Below are 16,750 nucleotides of genomic sequence, written 5' to 3'. Positions count from 1 at the left end.
CAGTACAAGATTTGACTCTTTTGAGGAGCTTAATTAAGGATAAGGAACACGAGATTTTTTTGTGTATATATGTTTTCTTTTATCATATCCTTATGACAGCAGTACTGAGAGCCTATGTTTGTATTAAAGAACTTACCAAAGATTCTCTTTTAATTTCTTTTGTTCTTCAATCAGGTATTGCTGTTGTCCTGTTTGTTTTCTGCTATGAACTACATGGTCCAAATTGAAATACTGCGCTACCTGTGGCAGATTATTCTGGAAAAAAGTATTTTGTGTAAGTTTCTTTTCACTTTTTTTGTTGCTACATTCTCTTCAGTGTCAGGAACAGTACATAGCACTTTAAAAATAGTCTGGAGATTCATTTTAAGTACAACAGAAAATGAGGAAACCAGAGATTTTATTTCATTACTCTTATCTAGGATCCTACCAATCTGGATGAGTCATTATTTCCTTTAACTCCTCTCCTACTCTCTTATAATGCAAGTACAAGCATCAGGACACTATATGAGAAACCACATTCTATGGACTGCTCATTTAAATGATTATTTTTTTAATTAGTATTTTTAAGATATCACATAACTTATATTTTAAGTGTAAGGATATATGAAGGGCCAAAAATTCACTTCTTCTCCCCCCTCAGTTCTTGAATGCAGAAAGCAAAGAAAGTTCTTAATGAAGCTCTTATTTCTGGTTCTGCCCCTCTAAAACTTTAAAAACGTAACTTAAAAAGACATATTTAGGCAACCAAATACTTAAATATGTGTTCCATTAATGAAAGTCTAACCTTAAAGTTAACCATATATTTGTACAATTTTGTGAATTAGGTTGGACATGAGAATTTCATGGAACAGGTTTTTTATTTAACTTAACAGAACTTTATTCTCTTGCATCTATTACCTCTTTGTTAGTAGTTCTTACATTAAAGGCCATGAGTGAATTGTGAATTATTCCACTGTGTTTGGTCTGCATCTTTACGGTTAATCTTCTATTGCATATAACTAAAAAAGCCATTTATTTCTGCCAAATCTCACAGTTTTCTCCTCTATATAAACTAGAACAATAAAACATGTATTTCCTTCCCCATAAAACTTCTCTTGTTTGCTGTTATCTTTAGATTATCAAAGCAATAACATTTCTTAAGATGCAGAGATTTTGGCACATAGATCAGTGCTTTGAGACAAAATTTCAACATGTCATTCACACTGTTCTGTGTGTTTGCAAATTCCCTACAATTCTAAAATTGAAATGTGATCCAAACTTCATCACATTCAGTGATATGAGTGGTGTAGAGGTTTTTGATACATATTATTAGAATGGTCTTTGACATGGGGCTTAAAAGATAATATTAACCGAAGTTTTTCTTTCCTGTTCTTCTCCCTCCATCTTCCAATCTTTTTTTTTTTCCTACAATGGTTTTAATAGAATATAGAGATATATATCAAATAGATTAGATATAATAATGGTTTTAATAGATATAGAGATATATATCTAATAGATTAGATATAATCAAAAGAGGCAGGTAAATACATAGTTTCCCCTAGGTCCTGCAAATTGCACAACAGTAGCGTGGGGAAAGGAGGGGGAAGAGAGAGAGTGAGAGTGAGAGAGAGAGAGAGAGGGCACCAGGGAAAGATGTGACTGTTTGTACTCTTCATGCTTTTACAGAGAAGCAGAAAAAAAGTTGTCATGATGTTAATATATTTTTTTATTTAGAAAAGGAAGACTACTACATGTTTGTTTTCCACAGAGTAACCCCCAATTAAGAGTAACTAAAATATACTAGCAACAACCAGGGCAAACATAATAATCAAACTAAGACCAGGATTTAGTCCTCTCCCTGTCTTGCATAACTATATCCACGAAGTAACCCTTTTACTGACCTTTTGTTTCCTCATGCATGAACAAGGCAGCAAATCCCTCAGAAAAGAGAATACATAGTATTTAAAAACAGCATACTTGCAATTAGCCTAATATGTCAGTCAAGATCTTTACTGGGTTTAGGGATGCCTGGCAATACAGGACTTTGGCATGCAACTGCTCCTGTGGCCACTACTCATTCTGCCAATTTGGAGAAGAAACCTGGATTTTCATCATAAAAAAATAACGTAGTAAGACAGACCTGACTTACAGAGGTGCTTTGAGGTTTTATCAACTGTCTGTGAATCTCCATCGATCACAGCATAAAAAATGTATTCTCTGCAAGTCAGTGCTTTTCTGCTTGCATCTGTTTTGCTTTCTGGTTTCCTGGTGAGGTCTTTTGGTCACAGTAACTCATTCTGCTGGGTTTTTCTTACACACAAACTATGTCTCTTCTTGCTTAATACATCCAGGAGTACGATTAAAAAAATCAGATTACTTCTAGTATATCACCAACCTGGGAATAACTTACTGGACAAAAATAATACAGATTCAAAATAATACAGATTGAATGCTATCGCTTTATCACTCTTAAAATTAGAAGAAAAATAGAAAAGAAAGAAGAGTCTTTTCTGTAGAGCTCCTAAGTGATTCCTGCTAAGAGCTGTTTCATGTCATCAAGCACTGGATTAATACAAAAAAAGGTAATCTTAAAAAATTAGAATTCATACCTACACATAAAGTAGTTGAGCTAAGAATTCATCAAAAACATGCAATATTGTGAGAAATAACTCAAAATAACTTTACTTGATTTGCAATACATTTTTCAATTATGACTGCTCATTCTGTAAAAACAAGCATATAATTCAATATGTGCCAGAAATATTTCAAGTAATTTTGATCAAGATCTTCCCAATTTTCAGATATATACCAGGTATCTTAGAAAAGAACTCTCCATTAACAAATTCAGACAGAACTCTAAATCCTTGAGGAAAACCAGTATGTTTTCAACCTTATTTACATTTTGGGCTAACAGTAGAAGCATTTCCTGAAAAACTTATGTAACTACCCCATTCTTCTGCACCTTGTTCCTACTGATGTAAGAAGTGAATAAACTATCTAATTATTTTCCATTGCTGGACGCATAAGAGGAATTTAAGTTAGAATTTCCAGTCTTCAAAACAGCTAAGATAAATCCCCCAAAAAGGCTTTAAGAATGAATCAGCTAGTGAGCTGGAAGACTTGAGGAGAGCCAGAAAGCCCAATAAAAAACTGAAACTGGTGTCAAATAAATTTTTTGTTGATGCCATTAGCTCCAAGAGAGACCATAGTACAACTTATCTGCAGTGTGATTTGGGTTTTCTGACTATCAGCGATCAAGATCAGGGGTTTCTTTCTTGTGCATTCTCCACTTTCATATATGCCAAATAAAAATGCTACCTTTTACCTTTTCATGATAACCTTTCTGTATATACATGTGCTATATCTTGCCATCAAATTTTGGCATCATTTACTCATTTTGCTAAACATAGCTAAGCAAAAGCTGTAGCAATCAAATCCCTACGGTCAAGAAATGCAGAAAAGAATCAAACATTACTGTTAATACAGGCAATACAACAATTACATAACCTTCTCAATCAGTTATTTAGATGTTTGTTAATACAGTTTTTCTGAAAATATTTTGATTATCAGAGTTTGAACTATATAGACACAAGTATTCATGCTTAAAGACACATCAGTTGATAACCAAGACTGGACAAGCATGAAAACAATGGTCTCTATCACTTAACTAGAGAAACACCTTCAAGACTTTGTGTTATCACAAGATTTTTACTTCCTTCCTTTTTGACCTTTGAAGATCAATAAATGTGTCGAACAAAAGATCTAGTAAGAAATTCTGAAGTGTTGTTGTTAACTTCTAGATATGATAAAGACTAATCTTTTACCCCAGTTCTCCATTTTTGTATTTTGGTTTGTGATCCAGGACATCATAGAAACGTAAGAGTCTGTGTTCATTTCAGGGAGAAGACATTTTTAATGTTTACAAGTTGATACCTCATCAACTAAATACCCAATTCCAGTAGAAGAAACAATAAATGTAAATATTTTTATTAATCTCAGTTGAAAGCTACCATTATCCTATTTTTTATTGCATATGCATAAATGGAAGGAGTGGTTAAGTAAATAATTTCTAAAAGATCTATTTTTTCTAAAAGAAAAAATCATTTTCTAAAAGAAACTCAACTTTCTTTTTAAGAAGTCATGCTGCTAACTTAACTCTTGTAATTTTCTCATTTTCTATTGCAGTGATTTTAAATATCTCTTAATCTGGACTGCCTAGTGTATCTGTCTTACTGAGTTATGATTCTTTGATCCAGCTACTAAACATTTTATAAAATAAATATGCAGAAAATACTTGAAATTCCTTCAAGATCTCTTAAACAATGGCTGTTTTAAAAAATTACTATGTATATTTTAATATTTTTGGACATAACATGATTCTATTATGTGATTCCATAAGAATCATTGGAATTAATTATTCTGTTTTGCTCAAGACTGACTTGCGAACAGCCTCCCCTTTTTGGTCAGCTCCTATAAGACTTTCTAGAAGTGCTGTGATACCATTTTATCCCAGATTTTCCACATCATGCAAGCAAAGATTTTGTAAAGGGAAGAACATTAAAATGTTAGGTTTTGTGGCTTTTCCAGCTATTCTGTTCCAGTTCTCGCAATTCATCTTTCTCCATTCAGCCAGTAAAGACAAACCATTATTTTTTGCACACCAGGCTGTATTTTGTATTCAGATGAATAATTACTGATACAGATTTCTCTTTAGATTTTTTTTTTCATCATATATATTTGCCATTGTTCTTAATTTTGGCTGAGTATCCAGATAAATGATGGAATGGTCAGAAGAGTTTTATTATACATATCACAGAAATACAGAACTTGGCATCAGGTTCAATTAAATAAATCCCAATGAAAAGATTCACATTTGTAATATTAATTCTAGGTTTAGTACTTTTTTTGGGTATTATCTTCATGTATATATGATTATTTTCAATAAACCAACAAAAATTACTCAGGAAAAAAGTCGGGAATTGAAATTGAAGAAATCAAACACCTCTGAAGTAAGACTTGGCAAACAAACAAATATTCCAGACTAGGTTTACTTCATTCATCCCATGTTCAGGTAAAGCACTCAGTGATTTAACCAGCAGTTTTACAGTAAGAACTTTTGTATTTTCATGTTTGAAGCTATCCTCTGACTTCTTAAAGTTTCTGCAAACATTGCTCCTTGATCTTCTACAATATTAAACATATCAGAGTATAGAATGATTATAGTTAAGGTATATAGAAAGAATCTGGCCTAGTACAAGAAGATTAAAAATAAAAGAAATAATTATTAATAAAATTATATGCCATAGTGCTAATTGTAAAAGCTGAAGTGCAGTTATGTCTAAAATTTAATGGCAGAGGCTTTAATTTTTTTTAATATAAGTTTAGTACCTACTTTACTTCATTGGGATTTGGACTGATCTTTATGTGTAAATATATGGATACATTCATAAACAATCACACACAGAATTACAGAATCACAGATCAACTAGTTTGGAAAAGACCTCTGAGATATTGAGCCCAACCTAAGACCTAACACCACCTTGTCAACTAGACTGTGGCACTGAATGCCACAATCCAGTCTTTTCCTAAAAACCTCCAGGGCTGGTGACTCCAACACCTCCTCGGGCAGCGTATTCCAATGCCCAACCACCCCTTCTGTGAAGAACTTGCTCCTTATGTCCAGCCTAAACTTCCCCTGGCGCTGCTAAAGACTGTGTCCTCTTGTCCCCTTGCTGGTTGTCTGGGAGAAGAAACTGACCCTTACCTGGCTACAACCTCCTTTCAAGCAGTTATAGAGTGATAAGGTCTCCCCTGAGCCTCCTTTTCTCCAGAATAAACATCCCACCTTCCTCAGCCTCTCCTTATAGGACTTGTGTTCCACATCCTTCAAGAGCTCCATTGCACTTCTCTGGACTCAATCCAGCACCTCAATATCCTGCCCAAACTGGGAGCCCCAGAACTGGACATAGAATTTAAGGTGCAGCCTCAGCAGTGCCCAGCACAGGGGGAGAATCACTTCCCTGGTCCTGCTGGCCACGCTACCGCTGATAGGCCAGGATGCCACTGGCCTTCTTGGTCATGTGGGCACACTGTCCAGCCTGATGCCCCTGGCTCATGATAAGCCTGCTACCAACCAGTACCCCCAGGTCCCTTTCTGCCTGGCCTCTGTCCAGCCACTCTGCCCCCAGCCTGTAGCACTGCAAGGGTTGTTGTGGCCAAAGTGCAGGACCCAGCACTTAGTCTGTATATTTACACTCTAATATAGTTGTTTATAGCAATAATATATTAACAGATTTCATCATGAAACAACTGTGGAGGAAACTGATAAATACATTACCATTATAGAACTAAAAACCTAAACTACAAAAATACATTTTTCTAGATGTGGCCTAGATTTAGAAGTTTTGAATGTTTAATACCAGTATTGTCTACAAATAGGTAAAATGTGATTACTGTAATTTTAAAACATTTTACATCTCTCTAGATATGTAAGAGTATAACATCCCAGACGTCAGTACACACTTAACATTTGTGAACAACTGCTGTAGGGACTGAAACTAGTATGCTACCATGATACTCATATGGATTGGTCTATTTACATCACTTAAAAAGTAAAAAATGAATAAAATCTTTTTACAGACATAAGCCTACCAGAATTAAAAGAGCCATATATTTGATAGATGAGAAACTGACATTTCTGTCATTGTTTCTAGTCTGAATAATATGTTCATTTGGTAGAGTTGGGAATAAGGGACAAAGAAAATTAAGGGTGTAAAACCAAGAGGACACAAACTACCATCTGATTTTGAAAGATCATTCTCTACAAGGGACAATTTTGCTCTGCAAAACATGTACTTGTAGAAACTGTTCATAAGAAAACAGCTGGCAATCTAAGAATTGACATACACAATTTGCACTTTTAACTACCCAATCACACTAAAAGAAGCAATGAAAATAAAATAAAAATATTTTTATTAATATCAGTTGAAAGGTATCACTATTGTTCCTATTGTTTATTGTATATTCATAGATGTAAATACAGTGGTATTCTTTGTTAAGGAGAATGGGAAAGGCAATGCCCTATCAATTTTGAATTAAACAGAAATCCAGAAGTAAAATATTTTTCATTCAAGAAGTGTAAATTCAGGTTAATGCTGAGATTCTGATATCTATTATATACAGAAATACCTGAAACATCAAGAAAAATGGATTATTAGTGTTATTTTTTTCTTGCCTGGTGCTATTTCAGGGTTTGTTTGTTCTAAACTGTTATTTTTTTCACTTATATCTACGTATCTATCTGTCCCTATTGGTGGAAAGAGATTGGTTAAAACTAAGGGGATGGAAACTCATTTTGGAGTGTCTGCTGCCTTAATTTGTTTTAAACCAAGCCAGAAAGTTTATCAGATCTTAATCCCACATTGTTTTACAAGTCTGCAGGTATGCAGCCCAGGGGCAGAACAAATAATCTGGGGATTAGTTACATAGGCCTTTGATTTGTGTCTCCTTAGCAATCATAACTTCAACAATATCATCATGCATATCGAAGCTGCAAGTCAGAGGACTGGAAGATAAACCAGATAATAATTATCTACAAAATGAATGCTCATTTTTATAAAATTATTTTTCTTTGAGAGAATTTTTGTTCTGTGTTTCTGTGCTGGTCTGTAAAGTAGAGAGGGAAGACCAGTATCACAGATGAAATTTTGCAACCATGCAGCAACCATTGAAAAAGGACACTATTTCAACTCCGGCTGTTATAAAACTTTTCCACCCTTTAAATCTCTGTACTAGGCAAAAGTATTGTTTCTAAATTAATGTATGTTCTGAACAAATAAAATGGAAGAATGTGTGCTTCACATATAACTTCTGTCAGCTCAGTGCAAATTGAAATGGGTACCTAGACTAAGGTATTGATTTTAAAATTCTGATTCTGGATGTTTCTAAATGAATAGGGAAAAGTTACTGCATTTTCCCCTATTTGCTACTAGGCCCCACTGCTATTACATGAGTAAATTACCAGCAGTGCAATGGGGAAATCTCGATGCAGGCACCACCTGCACTCTCCTTTGGGTCTTCCAGTTTTTCAGTTGACAACTTTTCTATCCTATAATTACCATTTGGGAAGAATCAAGTATGAAAAACACCAGAGAACACAAAATTACTCCTGCTTGGAGAAAAGCTAACAATACAACACAGGTATTCTTTATTGCCACAGTATCCATAAAATTCTCTTTCTAAAGAAACTCTTGATTGTCAACATCAGTCTTTACTACTGACATGTATACATGAATTTATTTTTCTTTATGTTGATACAAACTCCTTCCTTGAATTTGTGGTGGAGGTAAAGACCACTTCACCTTACTTTGTGTCAGCTGTATATATACTATATAAGTATCATTTTATTATCACAACTGATAGTAGACTTTGCAAAAGACTTCATTTTCTTGCAATTATGGAACCTGCTTCTGCCAGCTTCACTTTTTTTACTTTAGAATGACAGTGGACTGGTTGAAGGTTTAAACACAGCCTCTTGAGATATTTCCATTTTGTCTTCCAATTTTGCTGTATCACTTTCTTTGGGCATCAGTTCTGTGTTGGACCTGCCAGCTCAACCTACCAGATTCTTAACCAGAAAGGACAAGAAAGGCCTTTAGGCTGTATCTGCTGAACAGCCCAGAAATGTAAAATATGGTAAAGACTAGAACTTCATGAGTGCTCCCCCATGCTTTTTCTCTGTTCAAACATCTACTAAAACTACAGGTTCCTAGTTTGCAGCTGTTGCATGTTTTTGTGCTGAGAACGGGATGCAGGTGGTCTAATGCGGGCACAACTGCAATGGGAGCATCTTTCAGACTCCTTTAATAGACAACAGAAAGTAAAATGTTGTCTGGAATGAGATCTACCTGATTACTTTTAGATACCTGCATTACCATGACATGAACTGTGTTCAAAAGTATCTGACTGACCATAAAAGGAACACACATAATTTGATGTAAACACATATGCTGCAAACACACGATGAGTTTCACCACATGATTCACTATGCAGGATCTGATCTGTTCCTGTCCTCAACACCTTTTGTAAGTGAAGTCTAGCACACAACTCCAGATTTTAGGATTTATTTTCTAATTTTCTCCTGGAAACAAGGGATGATCAATATTTTTACTACAACTGAAATTCTTCACTGAAAATATTGTTGATAATCACTTTTTTTCTGCATGTCTTTTTTCTTCCATCTATAAAGACAATTTCTATGCTCTAATTTTAAAAAGCTTTTTCTAATGTGGTTTACGGATTAATAACTATACAAAATGCAAGACACCTATTTAGCTTATTATATATATTTATATTATTTCAGCTGTCCAAACGTCTTGTTCTAATTTTGAAAGTGTAATTTTGTATGCAATTTTCCCATCCTTTTAATTGGGACCTTAACCACTACCTGTAATTAGGTGGTTTATTTTAGACTTATAATTCTTAGCTGTCTCATCAAATCTGATGAAAGAACTCCAATGTCTGAGTCACCATTTAGTTTTCCTATGCAATTCACAGACCTTATTCTCAGATCAAAGACCAAACTGTTAAGTTTGATCCTAAACAAAGATTCAGGACTGACCTTCACATTAGTAAATTTCGTCTCTTGATGTGATGCTTCTTAATCCCAAAATAAGTATCTTAGGTTACAATGTAAGGCAAGCAAAAGTATGTATTCTTTTGTCTATCACCATCTTCATAAGCTGTCAAAGCAGGTGGGGCAGTGTGCCCTATCTCCTTCATGACTCATCCCTGATAATTCCCTCCAGAGGACATCTTTTGCTAATGGGCCATCAAGGCCTCACTGCATGACTCATAAATTACATCATCCCATCGAGAGATGCTCCACTCAGGGGGAGGAACTGAGCATTCCTACCTGGATATACTCTGAGGTTTGGAACACCAAAGCCAGCCTTTCCTGCTGGATTCCCAGAGGACAAGAGCTTCTTAACCACCACTGGACCATCAGAGGAAGACCAGACCCTTCTACAGGTCACTACTTCAACAGAATCGTATCTATCACTTCAGAAGGACTGCAGCCACCATTTAATCTGACTGCTACTGCCACTCTGACCAACAAGGTGTCAGGTTGTATCCTGACTGTCAGTTTAAGCCACTGTTTTCTGCCTTTATTTTTAATTTTCCAATTAAATTGTAGTTCTGACTTGGGAGTCTCCCACTGGTTTGTTTTCAAACTAATACAATATAGAGCACAATTTTCATCTTATACAAAGGAAGTCCCACACTGTACATACAACATACATACACAGAGATCTTTCTAGAAAGTACAGGTAACCCCTTGTCTGTATTTCTCAGTCTAGCCATTGTTTTTATTTTAGATTACAAGGCTTTGTTCAGAAAGCCAGACTGAGGGGGACTTTGTTGCATGCTGAAGTTCTTACAGTTTAACCCAACCTTTAATTCTTAACACACATTCTCTTTCTTCTCTAATACATGTGCAGCTCTGAACTCAGGTTACCTACTCTACTTCACAATGTTTTGAGGAACTGTCTTTTTCCCACAGCTATATGTGTCTTAACTGAAACTGGTAAGTCGAGCTTTCTTTATTTATACTCAGCTCTTCTTAAGGCGACACATAGATAGGATTAAATCATGCTGTCAAAGAAAGATGTTGGTGTTTGATGGCTTTAAATATTCCTGTCCATACCAAGACAATAAATAAACGGCATCAATATTACCTATTCTTACTTCTTTAGCGGCTGTTTCAATAAAATCATATTTGTATTGTCAAGCATCCACAAGAACTGCTGGTACCAAATATATTTGGTGATAATAAACTATTTTCAAGGATGCTTTTGAAAAGAATGTTAACAGTAAAAGCAACAGAAACTCTGAATGTATTTTATTTTTCAATGTATGAAACTGACAAAGATTGAAGAAAAGTATAAGAAAGAAGCACATCAGACCACAGGTATTTCCTAGGCCAAGATCAGCAATCCAGTAATCCAGTTAAGCAATAATCACCTTCCCAAGCCAAATATCCCATTCTCAGAATGCTTGCAAAATTCCCAAAACATCACTTTTTTCAAGGATGAAAAGGAAACTTCTAATAAATCTGTTCTCAACACTAAAAATAGTGGAGGAAGAATGACACCTTAAACACAATGCCTAAAGCAGGCTGGCAAGAATGTTAGTAAATTAGTTTCCAGACCCACTTCCTCTTCCCAATACTCTACTCAACACAATCTCTAGTTACAGAGAGTACTTCTAATCTCATTTACTCCAGGCTGACAGTACTGTAAATACAATCCAAGTGCCTTTGCCTTTTATAATGTTCCTGTAGCATTTCAAAAGCATTGGTGAAGAGGGATAAGAATAAGGGCCCTCTCTTTACTCTTGAATTCAATGTGAAGACTGCTGAGAATAAATGTGCTGTGTCTTCTACGCAGGGTAATTTACAAAGGTGTGACAGGTGACATTATAAGATCTATCAATAGAATTATTTTAGCAATGCTGACTAAATTTCCTCTCAATTGCATAAAACATTTATGAATTAAAAGCAGCAGCAAGGCTGTGAGAACTACATCTATTATGTTGTTATAGATTTTCCCTCAGTACGACAGTACTGTCTGTGCTGTCTTATTGTCTCTAAAGAGAATTTTTTTCTTTAAACTGAAGTTTACTTCTGTTCCACTGAAAACTAAACTTGGGAGGTAAAATAAGCTGGAACGGGACAGTTTGCCAAGTTTTTCCATTGGAAAAAAGTGCTCTTTTCATCTTGATACATCAGACCATAGATACTTTCTCCAAGGACATTTATTCCCTCAGCCTCAAGAAGGACCCACAGATAGACCGGCATTTTCCTACTTTATTTCCAGGACTGTTAGCAAACTACTGATACACTCCATGTTTCGCCATTTCTCTACTCATGGCAAATCTAATTCCTGATAGAAGCCCATGCCTTATTTTTATTGGTCATCCATGGGCTAGAGAGTAAGCATAGATGCCTAAGTTTCTCAACCTAAACTGAAACTCCCTGTTATGTCAGCAGAAAAAGCAAGGCAGAGTAACACCTTGTATTGTAAGCATGTTTAGTAGTTATCATTTTATTAACTATCACATTGTCTCTTTCACTCTTGGTCAGTCAGGAAACCTCTCCCTTACATGTTATCACAATTTCTCTTTCTTCTCCTGTTGCATTATTCTCCTATCTGCACTGTTCCTTTCCCTGATTTTAATTTATTACTTTTTGTTCCTCTGCAGCTCTTTCATCACATTCATTTTCAAGAGGTCCCAAGACTAATAATTTGCTCTGTTCTGTCCACTGAAATGTAATGCCAGTGATATAAGTCATGCTAACCTTTTACATGCCATCACAGAAATCTTGATGCAAGATGCAACTTAATGAGACTTGATATTCTTTCCCAGTAAGGGTCTTCCAGGCTATTCTTCAGGCTGAGCCACAAAGAAAATGTATTTACTAGTTAATCCTTACTTCCGCTTGGAAAATTCAGAACCTGTCAGCTAGAAACTTTCTGTTTGCTAACATACACTTTGATTCTGAAAAACACTGACAACTAAATAAGCACATTAAACCAGCTCAGTTGGGCCTTGCAACTGGAAAGGTGACATCACTGAACTGTGCTATTTTGAAGGCACTTACGTCCCCAGTTTAAAAGCTAATTCTTCCTATATTGCATTTTTAAATTTGTTGCTTGCTTTCCCTTGAATGAGACTGCTTCACATGTACACAGAATTTTTTCTACCTTCAGGAGTACACAAAACATCTATCTCAAAATCCTGAGGGCTTTTCAGAGCTTCAACTTAGAGTCAAGTTCAAGCCTAAAAATCATACTGCACTGGTGGCATCAGAGCAAAATTACCTACTTCATTTCAGGAAAATCCATATGAAGTATATTTACACACACTTCAGGGTAATGTATGCAGTGGAAAAGAGATTTGATGGGACATTTCCTTACCTTTTGTGCTATTTCTCAAAGGCTGGGATGGTATTCCAGGGAGATGCTATTTATAGAAAGGATGAACCTGGGGACTACTGAGCTACTGAACTATAACAGGGAGGTTATTTGGGACAGCCAGCATGGCTGCACCAAGGGCAAGTTCTGCTTGACCAATGCAGTGGCCTTTCTGTGATGAAGCGATTCCATCAGTGGACAGGGGAAGGGCTACAGATGTCATTTATCTGGCCTTCTGTAAAGCCTTTGACACATTCCTCTACAACATCTGTCTCTCTAAGTTGGAGAGAATATTTTATGGGTGGACTATCAGGTGAGTAAGGAATTGCCTGGATGGCTGCATTCAGAGAGTAGTGTTCAACTACTGGATGGAGAGCCATGATGAATGGTGTCCCTCAGGGGACTGTATTGGTATCAGTATTGTTTGATATCTTCATCAGTGACACAGACAGGGGAACTGAGTGCAGCCTCAAATTTGGAGATGACATGAAGAGCCAACAGATGTGTTTGACACACCCAAGGGATGGGATTGGGATGCCATCCAGGGGGAGCTGCACAAACTGAAGGAGTGAGCCCATAGGTTCACTCTCCATGTTGAACATCTCACAAGGTTCAACAAGGCCAAGTCCAAGGTCCTGCCCCTGGGTCACAGCAACTCTCAGTATCAATAAAGGGTGGGGCATGAAGGTATTAAGAGCAGTCCTGCCAAGAAGGACTTGGGGATACTGGTGAATGGAAAACTGGAGATCAGCCAGCAATGTCTTCTCGCAGCCCAGAAAGCCAAACATACCCTGTTTCAAAAGAAATGTGGCCAGTAGGCCAAGGGCAGTGATTCTGCCCGTTTACTCCACTCTGGTGAGACCCCACCTGGAGTACTGCATCCACCTCTGGGGTCCTGAGCACAAGACCAATATGGTCCTTTTGGTATGGACCCAGAGGAGGGCCACGACAATGATGAGAGGGCTGAATCACATCTCCTGTGAGGAAAGGCTGAGAGAGGTGAGGCTGTTCAGCCCGGCAAAGAAGGCTCCAGGGAGCCTTCCAATACTTAACAAGGGTGTAAAGAAAGATGGGGACAAACTTTTCAGTAGGGTCTACAGTGATAGGACAAAGGGTAATAGTTTTAAACTGCAAGAGGGTAGATTCAGACCAGATATAGGAAAGAAATTTTTTTATGATAATAGTGGTGACACACTGAAACAGGCTACCTGGAGAGCTGGTGGATGCCTCATGCCTGCAATCATTCAAGGTCAGGTTGGACAGGGCTCTGAGCAGCCTAACATGGATGAAGTTGTCCCTGCATATTTCAGGGATTTGGATTAGATGACCTTTTAAGAACCTTCCCAACCCAAACCATTCTATTACTCTGTAACTTAAGAGTAAAAAAAAAGCACCAGAATATTTAACTAAACTCAGTTTGGATCTTTTGGTATATCTTCCCCTAAAGCCCACAGAGAATATTCCCCTTAATATTCACCACAAGAAGCAGGGTTGCTTGAATTCCTTTCACTTCAAAAATATGGATTCAGTTATAAGGGGAACGGTAGGCACAAAGAGTTTTTATTTTCCTTGTGAGGTATTTTTCTAGAGCCATTTTCCTGAGCAGGTTGGACAAGGTTCAAAATTAATGCCAGCTGATAGTCCACAAGCACTGTCACTTTCTCTTATCTACAGAGACCTGACACCATTAAGTAAACACAGGACTTTGATCAAAAGGAATAGAATAATATTTATCACTACTGTATTGTTGCTGTTTAAAATACTTTGTCCTTCACAGCCATTCAGTGAGCAAAAAATCACTGAAAACTGCACAACTAGTCTCAACTTCTTCAGTTACTACTCCATTTTCACCCTCCCCCTTCACACTTTCGAGTGTGACCCTATCATGGAACAAAAGTTTGTCTGTATTGATTTATCCTCTTTCCCCAATCCCTGCTTTTTGTCATTGCCTTTAACCTATGAACATCAAACTGGTGTTTAAACATTGTCCAAGGAATCTGAAACTCAGTAAATACCCTTCTAATATGCCATTTGATTTTTTTAAGAATACAGACTATCACTCCTTGTGCAGGTATACATACATGTATTTTCCAGCATCAAATAAAAGCACATGACAAAACTAAAATCGGTGAATAAACAAAATTGAGACCCATGACACAGCATTCACTGCAAAACTTGAGGAACTCGGATCAAAGTGAAGGTGCTGTTAATGATGACTGTCATTTAACTTACTGGTCATCAAAAGCTCAAACTCTACATTACCCTCTGCACTGTTTCTGTGGAGTGCAAAGCCCTGGTCCACTTCCACAAAAATGGAAGAGTTTCAGTGCTCTTTGGGACTTGGCCTACAGTTCAAAGTAAAGTTTTATGGGTAGGTATATCCATAGATTTATAAAGCAGCAACATTAATAAGTGACTCATACACAGGCATTAACATATTTCTTTCATGAACATGCAAGCAAAATGCAAAACTAGTCCAGTAACACGATGTCGAACTTCTACAATGCCCTAGTCAATCTCTCCTTGGAAAATGGCTTAATACAGGAAATACTTGCTCATTTCTGTTTAGCAGTCACAGCAAAAGAACAGTAAAACTAAGATTATTTCTGTTCTGCAGTGCTTTGCTGTTGCTTTTCTAAATGTTTTAAATAAACAGCTATCATTTAAAACTGAAAAGGTTTTGTAAATAATGATTACAATTACTGGCACACATTATTTGTTGAACTTCAGGGTCCATACTCAAGACTCAATTGGTAGTTAACCAAATGTTGAATCATAAAGCAAAGCATGGTTCTCATCACAAACAGTTTACAACCTGAAGAGTAAAATATACACAGAAGCCCAGAGTGATATGTAGTGTACAGTCATGGTAATCTCAAAATGACTGCCTATCTGCAGATACCAACATGTGTTATGTAATGGAGGGCAGAAAAGAGAATTGAAGAGACTTTCAGAAGATTGACTTCACCACACATTACAAAATACTCTCAATATAGAGTTTTTACATCCTATTTCTCTTCTATTGCAAACTGCTTATATGTGTTTACACCAAACAATCTTGTTACTTTAAGCCATATCATCTATGAGCTGTCAAAACTAGTCACACATTCTTCTAGTCTACATGTCTTACTCCTTAAATCCCAACAACCCGGCAACGCTAGGATATAGTGAGCAACATTTGTATGACCAGGTCTTCATTTAAGAAGTGCTTCTGAGTCAACATCACCTCTCCTTTGTGCTGCAGTCACTGCTTTTTAAGTAATGGTAACAAGGCCCACATGAATACCAGAGGACTGTGCAACCACACCTGAAACCTAAATCTCACCTTGTTGGGCAGGGACCAGCCTGGGCTGTTGTATTCCACAGTAGCGCAAGCCCCTCTGCCCGCCTCTGGAGCCCCCAACACAAGAATGACCTTGAGCTGCTGGAACAAGCCCAGAGGAGGGCCCCTAGGTTAATCCCAGGGCTGGAGCACCTCTCCTGGACTGAGACGAGAGCTGAGGCTGTTCAACCTGGAGAAGAGAAAGCTCCAGGGAGACCGTACCGCACTCTTCAGATGGGCCTTACAAGAAAATTGCAGGCACTTCTCACAAGGGCATGAAGTGACAAGGCAAGAGAAAATGGCCTTACGCTGAAAGAAGGCAGGTTTAGCCCAGACCTAAACAAGAAACTCTTTACTGCGAGGCACTGGCACAGGTTGCCTGAAGAAGGCGTGGGTGCCCCACACGTGGAAGCACTCAAGGCCAGGCTGGACGCGGCTCCGACCGGCCCGCTGTGCCGGGAGCAGCGTCTCGGCC

At 37.2% G+C, this 16,750-nt stretch overlaps 1 long non-coding RNA gene across 1 annotated transcript in view; it reads right to left on the bottom strand.

Moving 5' to 3' along the window:
- LOC108445214 overlaps window positions 1-16,744 on the bottom strand; it is a 51,736-nt gene extending 34,992 nt beyond the window's left edge. The window contains exon 1 of the long non-coding RNA XR_001859984.1: window positions 16,279-16,744. This is a non-coding gene — a long non-coding RNA (uncharacterized LOC108445214). The remainder of the gene's footprint in view (window positions 1-16,278) is intronic.
- Between the last annotated feature and the right edge of the window lie 6 nt (window positions 16,745-16,750).

Source organism: Corvus brachyrhynchos, unplaced genomic scaffold, assembly GCF_000691975.1.
Source record: "Corvus brachyrhynchos isolate BGI_N302 unplaced genomic scaffold, ASM69197v1 scaffold90, whole genome shotgun sequence".
NCBI classification, from domain to species: Eukaryota; Metazoa; Chordata; class Aves; order Passeriformes; family Corvidae; genus Corvus; species Corvus brachyrhynchos.
Note: the sequence above shows the minus strand (reverse complement) of the source record. Positions and strands in the feature narration are given on the sequence as shown.